Here is a 9,018-nt window from a genome sequence, read left to right on the forward strand (position 1 = left end):
CTTGAAATGGTTTTATTTTTTTTCCAGACACCTGTGGGTTTTACCCCGATATATTATCTATCGATAATGTAATTTATTTAATTTAGTCTTAGGGCAGGTCCTGAGATCTCTGTTCAGTCTGAATCCCATTGTGTTTCAGTTTAGCTTTTGAACTCAGTGAGAGTTTTGCCTGAATGTAGATGGGGGGGGTCAGGCTCTGATGTTAGCTATTTGTATCTATTTAATTCAGCCATTTGTGAATTCATTTGGGGCTAATTTTGCTTATTTATCCGTAGGGCTGTGGTAGCCTGCTAGTAAATACCCTGCAGAATTGGTATTGCTTTGTAGAGCAGCCAGCTTCTGCCAGACAGGGGAACAACCACTCTTTCCATAAAACAGAAGTCTAGATTTAATTCCTTCCTTTCATTAATTTAATTGTTTAAATATCAAAGTTTAAGTTATTATTTAAGTTAATCTCTTCCCTCCTGATTAGAAAGTGTGACATACCTTTATTATGGCACATGAAACCTTCATAATATAACTTATTTATTTAACTTATTCTTCATCTCCCAGGGATGCCCTTGTAGAGTTTTTATTTTTTATTTAGAATTATCTATAAAGCACTACAGCTGATTTCCTCTAAGAACAGCAGAGCGAACTTTGAGGACAAGCAATGAATATTTAACCTAAAACTGTGCGTTCAGAAAATAGGAAAAAAAAAAAGACACTGGGATACTTTGCCTGAACTTTGTGGCTTCTTAAAACTTAAGCTGGGGGGAAAATAATCCATGCCAAGCAAAAAGAGAGAAACCCTTAAACTAGCTGCTTCCAAGAATGAACTTCTGTGTGTGGAAAAAAAAGAAAAAGGAAAAAAAAAAGGAAAAAGGAAAAAAAACCCCAGAAAAAACCTTTCTATTTCTAGTGAGAACCAAAGAGGCTACCTCACTGACTTTTCCATTTGTAATTTTAATCGTGTTGATGATACCAAAGATACCAAAGATTTCTTTCTGTGTGCGGTCTGCATTCTGCTTGTGCTCTGGTACCTGCCCCGTCCTGTCCTGTGCCCAGCAACGTCCAGCAGAGCCCAGATCCCCAAGAGCACTGCCCTGGGGGCTGCCAGCTGGTGGTGTCCTTCCTGTGCCCCTTGTCCCTCCTGCCAGCCTGCTGGTGTCCTTCCTGTGTCCCTCCTGCCAGCTGGTGGTGTCCTTTCTGTGTCCCTTGTCCCTCCTGCCAGCCTGCTGGTGTCCTTTCTGTGTCCCTTGTCCCTCCTGCCAGCCCTGGGAGCTGCCAGCCTGGTGATGTCCTTTCTGTATCCCTTGTCCCTCCTGCCACTCCTGGTGGTGTCCTTCCTGTGTCCCTTGTCCTGCCAGCCCTGGGGGCTGCCAGTTCTGGTGATGTCCTTCCCTTGTCCCTCCTGCCAGCCCTGGTCATGTCCTTCCCTGTGTCCCTTGTCCCTCCTGCCAGCATGGTGATGTCGTTTCTGTGTCCCTTGTCCCTCCTGCCACTCCTGGTGATGTCCTTCCCTGTGTCCCTTGTCTCTCCTGCCAGCCTGGTGGTGTCCTTTCTGTGCTTCTTGTCCTGCCAGCCTGGTGGTGTCCTTTCTGTGTCCCTTGTCCCTTCTGCCAGTCTGGTGATGTCCTTTCTGTGTCCCTTGTCCCTCCTGCCAGCCTGGTGATGTCCTTTCTGTGTCCCTTGTCCCTCCTTCCACTCCTGGTGATGTCTTTCTGTGTCCCTTGTCCCTCCTGCCAGCCTGGTGATGTCCTTCCCTGTGTCCCTTGTCCCTCCTGCCACTCCTGGTGATGTCCTTCCCTGTGTCCCTTGTCCTGCCAGCCCTGGGAGCTGCCAGTTCTGGTGATGTCCTTCCCTGTGTCCCTTGTCTCTCCTGCCAGCCTGGTGGTGTCCTTTCTGTGTCCCTTGTCCCTCCTTCCACTCCTGGTGATGTCTTTCTGTGTCCCTTGTCCCTCCTGCCACTCCTGGTGATGTCCTTCCCTGTGTCCCTTGTCCTGCCAGCCCTGGGAGCTGCCAGTTCTGGTGATGTCCTTCCCTGTGTCCCTTGTCCCTCCCGCCGCTCTGGCGATGTCCTTGCCTTGTCCCTGCTGCCAGCCCGACCCTCCTGGGGCTGCGGTTCCACCGCAGCTCCTCCCCGTGTGAGCTGGGGGTGAGTGTGCGGCGCAGATCCCTGGGCAAGCTCTGCAGGTGCTGCTTTGGGGTTCGGGCTGTGCTTGCAGCAGCAATTAGCGCTGCTAATTGTTCTATTGTGCTGGAGCGGAGCCCGGGGCTGGTGTGGGTTCTGCTGCCCGGGCCTCCCTCGCACGGAGCCAGGAGCCGCTCCCTTCCTCACCTTTGGCCGTTGTTTACAAGTACAGTTTTCAGATAAAAATCAATTAATTACTTTTCTCAAGTCAGCAATGAAGTGAGCTGCATTAAGCTCCATTAGCATCGCTGATGTTCCTGAGCTGTTTGTTCGGTCGGGGAGTCAGCGGTGCCCTGCGGCGCTGGGGTTTGGAGCCTGTTGCTGCTGTTGGCCGGCCTGAAGCGATGCTCTGAGCAGCGAGCCTGCCCTGGGCTCTGCTGCTGCCCCCAGCCCCCCGACCTCTCCTTTCCCGGGAACCTCCCCGGCGCTGCCGCCGGGCTCCAGAGGCACACACCGCTTCCCTGCGGCTGCCTTGGGCTGGGTATGGCGCTGGGGCTCGGGGCCTGCGGGGAGCGGCAGCGTGGGCCGGTGTTTCCTCCGTGTCTCCGTGTTCCTTCAATACAAAGCTATAATGATTCTCAGGATGCCTTCTGGGCGGGGGAGCCCCCGGTCCCTGTCCCTCGGACACAGACAGTCCCCAGAGCTGGCAGGGTCCCCCCGGCTCCTGCTTCACTTGCAAAGAGTGACGCGACCACGGGACGAGTGCCTTGCTTGAACCAAAGCAACGATTTTGCCAGTCTAGACCTCTCCGTGCTTTTTTTTATTCTTCCTGTGAATACCTCAGCTTGGACTGGGCCGCCGAATCGTACCTGGTGGGCTTTTGTACTGTGGTGCTTTGCAATGCAGCCCTGCAAAGAACAGACTCCTGAAAATACCAAAGGCTCTCCTCCTCCTCCTCCTGCTCCTCCCCCTCTCCCCGAGCTCTTTCTCCGTGGTTCCAAAGCTTTAACGAACTGGGCATGTTGGCAAGGCAGACCGTGCAATCCCTTTTCTCAGATATACCTCATAGAGAATAGCTGGTTAGCGTAATGTTCTATAGCGTATGTAAGGAATTATTCACTGTTTCTTTTCGTAACTGTGATTTAAAAGTTAAAAAAAAAAACAAAAACAGAAGAAGCTTTCTATGTTTTAGGTTGTGCTTTTGTACTAGACAGAGAAGGTGCGCTTAAAAATGTCCGTCAGTCTTTCTTCCCATCGGGTTTTTTTTGTTATTATGGATCGGGGAAAAGTTGCAGAATGAGCCCAAAGTTTACAGTTTCATATTTTGCTGAAGAAACAATCTGTGTTCATTTGCTCTGTTGGAAAAAAAAAAAAAAAGGAAAAAAAAAAAAGAAAAAAAAGAGAAAAAAAAATTATTTTCTACATTTGTGCTACTTGGTCTGACGAGCTGATTGTCCTGTGTGACGGTGTAGTATTATAATTAGCAACTGCCAGTCAGCGCTGCCATGTTTATGCATGAGGCAAACCCTTAGCAGTGTGATGCATCGTGGTTCTTAAAGGCAACTTCTTCCTTTGGGTTTGGGACAGCTCTTTGGCTTGGTGGTGTTTATTTATGCATGGAGCCTGTTAGCTGTTGGCAGTGTGGCCAGTTGTGTTTGCATTGAGGCTGTGAAATCGCCCCTGGGAGCTCAGCTCAGCTCTGCTCTGTGCCTGTGTCACACAGACCCGAATTCCACCCCACTGAAATTGCCATTCAGCAGAAATTGGCCAAGCTTCTCTGCACCATTGGATTCCTTCGGTCCCGTGGAATGCACGGAGCTGCTGCGGGTTTTCCCAGCTCAGCAGCTGCTTTGGCTTTATGGCAGCCCCTGGGCACGGCAGGACTGGCTGGGGTGGGTGCTCAGGGACCCCCTCACCTCCCTGCACTCCTGCCTGGCCCAGCCAGCACGGGCAGGACACACGAGCCCAGGGCAGTGCTCTCCAGCCCTGCCACTGATGGCTGTCCAGCCCTGCCACTGGCACTGATGGCTGTCCAGCCCTGGTACTGGCACTGATGGCTGTCCAGCCCTGGTACTGGCACTGATGGCTGTCCATCCCAGCCCTGCCACTGATGGCTGTCCAGCCCTGCCACTGGAACTGATGGCTGTCCAGCCCTGGTACTGGCACTGATGGCTGTCCAGCCCTGGTACTGGCACTGATGGCTGTCCATCCCAGCCCTGCCACTGATGGCTGTCCAGCCCTGCCACTGGCACTGATGGCTGTCCAGCCCTGGCACTGGGTGAGTGTCCATCCCAGCCCTGCCACTGATGGCTGTCCATCCCTGGTACTGGAACTGATGGCTGTCCAGCCCTGGTACTGGGTGAGTGTCCATCCCAGCCTTGTCTGTCTGTGTGTCCATCCCAGCCTTGTCTGCATGTCCATCCATCCTTATTGGTCTGTGTGTCCATCCCATCCATCCCTGCCTGTCTGCGTGTCCATCCCAGCCCTGGCAGTGGTCTGTGTGTCCATCCCATCCAGCCCTGCCTGTCTGTGTGTCCATCCCAGCCCTGGCACTGGTCTGTGTGTCCATCCCAGCCCTGCCTGTCTGTGTGTCCATCCCAGCCCTGGCACTGGTCTGTGTGTCCATCCCAGCTGGGGCCAGGTTTGTTCAGGTGCTTTCTCCCCCTTTGATTTGTCCCAGAGTGACACCTGAGCCCCCATTTAAGACTGGGCTGTGTTTTCTCTGGAGCCCCAGTGTCCCCCTGCTGCCGGGCTGTGCTGCACATGAAGCCAAACCAGCTGCTCTGTGCCTGCGACTCTGCCTGGGGCAGGAGGCCTGGGCAGGGAGGGACAGGGACAGTCACAGCCTCCCGGGAAGGGACAGTCACAGCCACAGTCACAGTCACAGTCACAGCCTCCCGGGAAGGGACAGTCACAGCCACAGCCACAGTCACAGTCACAGCCACAGCCTCCCGGGAAGGGACAGTCACAGCCTCCCGGGAAGGGACAGTCACAGCCACAGTCACAGTCACAGTCACAGCCTCCCGGGAAGGGACAGTCACAGCCACAGCCTCCCGGAAGGGACAGTCACAGTCACAGTCACAGTCACAGCCTCCCGGGAAGGGACAGTCACAGCCACAGCCTCCCAGCAGGGACAGTCACAGTCACAGTCACAGTCACAGTCACAGCCTCTCGGGAAGGGACAGTCACAGCCACAGTCACAGTCATAGTCACAGCCTCCTGGGAAGGGACAGTCACAGTCACAGCCTCCCAGCAGGGACAGTCACAGTCACAGTCACAGTTACAGTCACAGCCTCCCGGCAGGGAGGGACAGGAACAGTCACAGCCTCCTGGCAGGGAGGGACAGGGACAGTCACAGCCTTCCGGGAAGGGACAGTCACAGCCACAGTCACAGTCACAGCCTCCCGGGAAGGGACAGTCACAGTCACAGTCACAGTCACAGTCACAGTCACAGTCACAGCCTCCCGGCAGGGACAATCACAGTCAGAGCCTCCTGGGCAGGGACAGTCACAGCCACAGCCTCCCGGGAAGGGACAGTCACAGTCACAGCCTCCCGGCAGGGAGGGACAGGAACAGTCACAGCCTCCCGGGAAGGGACAGTCACAGTCACAGTCAGTCACAGTCACAGTCAGAGCCTCCCGGCAGGGACAGTCACAGTCACAGTCACAGTCACAGCCTCCCGGGAAGGGACAGTCACAGTCACAGTCAGTCACAGTCACAGTCAGAGCCTCCCAGCAGGGACAGTCACAGTCACAGTCACAGTCACAGCCTCCCGGGCAGGGAGGGACAGGGACAGTCACAGCCTCCTGTCAGGGACAGTCACAGTCACAGTCACAGCCTCCAGGCAGGGAGGGACAGTCACAGTCACAGCCTCCCGTCAGGGACAGTCACAGTCACAGTCAGTCACAGTCACAGCCTCCAGGCAGGGAGGGACAGTCACAGCCTCGGCAGGCCCTGGCCCCCAGCAGCAGTGCTGGTACCTGTCCTTAAGGGTACATTAGAGATGTTCTCTCAGTGCAAGGAGCTGTTTTCATTCGGCCTTACTCGCTAATAATGTGATAATAATGAAAGCTGTGTACTGCAGTCAGTTCTCTTTCCTGATTCCTCTGCCAAAGACAGTGACAGCTCCGAGAGCCCCGGGCGGGGTTTCTGTGACAGCTGATGATTGTAACAGTAGCTCACCTCGCAGAGAGCTCTCCACGTTCTGGCGGTGAGCAGAGCCGGGATGTGTGACAGCCCTGCTGGCAGTGCCACCGCCCCAGGTCACCTGCAGCCCCGGCCCGGAGGGACACGGGGCACCTGAGGCCATGGCAAGGGCTGCTCCAGCTGCCTGCAACTGGCCAAGGTACTTGTATTATGAAATTTAAGGTCTATTTTATTATGTCATTTTATGTCATTTTTTAACTTCGTGGAAGGTGGTATGTTGAACTGAGTGTAAGCTGAGTTTTTCAGACAAATAAAGTAGCTAAAGAGTGAATGTTATTTTATCATTAAAGGGTTTTTACTCACTGATTTGTGCCAATAGATGTCCTTTATCTCAATGACAAGTATTACATTGCTTTCAAAGTTTTATTTATAGCTATTGATGTAAAGCCCCCACACACATATTATTTGCCAAAGTTCAATAAAGGAGGAAAACAATGCTTTTGCTTCCTTGTGCAATCAAAAGTTTTTCCCCCAGGGTTTTTTCCACCACAACCCCATCCCACACCAAGGGGTGGAGTGGAGCCAAGCAGGGGCTTGGGAGAGGGAGGGGTGAGGAGAGCTGAGCCCAGCCAGACTGGTGCAGGACCCAAAATCGCTGCCTGGGACTGAGGGCTGGCCAAGTGTGAGCAGCAGCACGTGGGGGAAGGTTGGCAGCTGCTCCCAGGAGCACAGCTCGTGGGGCTGGGATGTTACAGGGGAAACACCCTGTGTTTGTGGAAGTGCTGGGACTGTGTGATGCAATGTAATTACTGTACAATTATGTTGTTATTGCACTTTCTCTCCCTGAAGCAGCTCTACAGGAGGAGGCAGGAAGTGCCTGGAGCTGAAATTCCACAGCAAGGAGGATGCAGCAGGTTTGCCTTCACTCATTCAGTCAGTCACTTACCCTAGCTGGGGCAAGTCTGGGTTGTTTTGTCTCTCGAAAAAAGCAAAACACAAAGCACAGGAGAAAAGCACTTTGCTGTATTTGTGTCTTTCCCAAGCAGACAAGGCCAGCCCTTTCCAGCCCCTGGAGCAGGGTGAGCCTGGGGGGCCTGGGGGACCCCAGAGCAGTTACAGGGCTGTGGGCTTTGGGACCAGCCTTGGCACCAGTGTCTGACCTCGGGGTTAATAAACTCACTGAAAAACTTGTTTTCACACTCATTCTCTTTGTGCCCCTCGCTCGACACCGAGCCGGGTTCTGCCATTAATTAAATTTACACTGCTTCATTTCACTCTGCTGAGTGGCCACGGCTGCAGATAAAGGCAGAGCTGCCTCCTCAGCACTTCCACAGAGCCCAGAACTGGCTCTTGCAGCCCCTTGGCTTCTCCCTCTGCCTGGGGTGGAACAGGAGGGTTCCCCAGCCCCCTTCCTGCAGGGAGGTGCCAGTGCCAGCAGGGCCAGAAACGCCTGAGGAGCCAAGAGGCAGCAGTGGTGACACCGAGACTAATGCAGGCAGGGCAGGTCATTTCCATCTCACGGGCAGGATCGTTCCCCTGGAGTGCGTTCTGCAGGCGCTCAGCAGTGGGCACAGCTGGAAGGAGGAAATGGGGCCGTTTCATTAGGCTGTGGAGAGCTGAAGGATGGGCTGGGTGTGTGGCAGCCCTGCAGCCAGGCTGGGATGCTGTGGCAGCACCAGCTTTTCCCAGTGCCATTCCTGTGAATTCCCCTCAGTCACTGTTTCCCAACGCTGCCAAGAGCCACAACTGCTCCAGGTTAAAGTGCTGTAAAACCCCCAAACTGTGTCAGCAAAGATAAAAAAGCAAAGCAACATCCCAGGGGTGCAGGGACACCTCGTGGCTGCCGGGCTGGAGATGGGTCCTGCTCCCTGGAGGGAGCCCGAAGCTCAGAGCAGCCCAGCCCGGAGGAGCAGAGACTTCATCCTCATCCTCCTCCTCCTCCTCCTGCTGCTGCTCCCCCCGGGGCAGTGCCGGGAACGGCAGAGCATCCACGGGATGAAGCTGACAGCAGTGATCTGCCCTGGGGACCCGCAGGGATCACAGCACGGCTCCTCCTGGCTGCAGATGAAGTGCTGGCAGCTCCTGTGATCCCAACACCCGCAGCACTCCAAACCCTGCGGGAATTCCCTCGGGAAGCAGCCTGGGATGCAGCCTGCAGAGAAAGGCTGAGGGAATGAACGGCTTTCTCCTGGAGGAAAACAGCAGGAGCTTTTGCAGTGCCACTGATTTCCAGCACGTGTGGGATGGAGGTGCTGAAGGAAAACAGGACAAACACAGCCTTGGACCGGCGGGATCACCAGCTGGGAGCAGCAGTGCCCCCGCGGAGAGCAGGGCAGGGCCAGCTGTGCCTGCGGCAGCCGGAGCTGCCTGCAGCCCTGCACACAGCAGAGCTCCGGAGAGACCCCGGCCCCAGCTCACAGAGGGATAATGGCAGGAAGCACCAGACACTAAAGCACAGATTGAAAGGCAAAGAGCACTTCGGGTCGTGTTGCACAGCCCTCCCTCCCCTGGCTGCCGGCACAGGAGATGCGGCAGCAAAGAGGAGCTGTAATGGGCCAGAGCTGCGGGAAAAGCGCTGGGGGAGTTGGCTGTGAGCAGCCCCAGCCCCTCCCCGACTGCTCCAGCATTATCCCTTAAGTGCCCGGTTAAGCTGCCTTGGAAAAACGCAATTAGGCCTCAATTGCGGGTGATGTTCACACGTTGTGGATCATCCTTAAAAGTGACAGGAGAAGGGAGGGCCCTGCACTCCCCGGGACAGC

Source organism: Oenanthe melanoleuca, chromosome Z (genome assembly GCF_029582105.1).
Source record: "Oenanthe melanoleuca isolate GR-GAL-2019-014 chromosome Z, OMel1.0, whole genome shotgun sequence".
NCBI lineage: Eukaryota > Metazoa > Chordata > Aves > Passeriformes > Muscicapidae > Oenanthe > Oenanthe melanoleuca.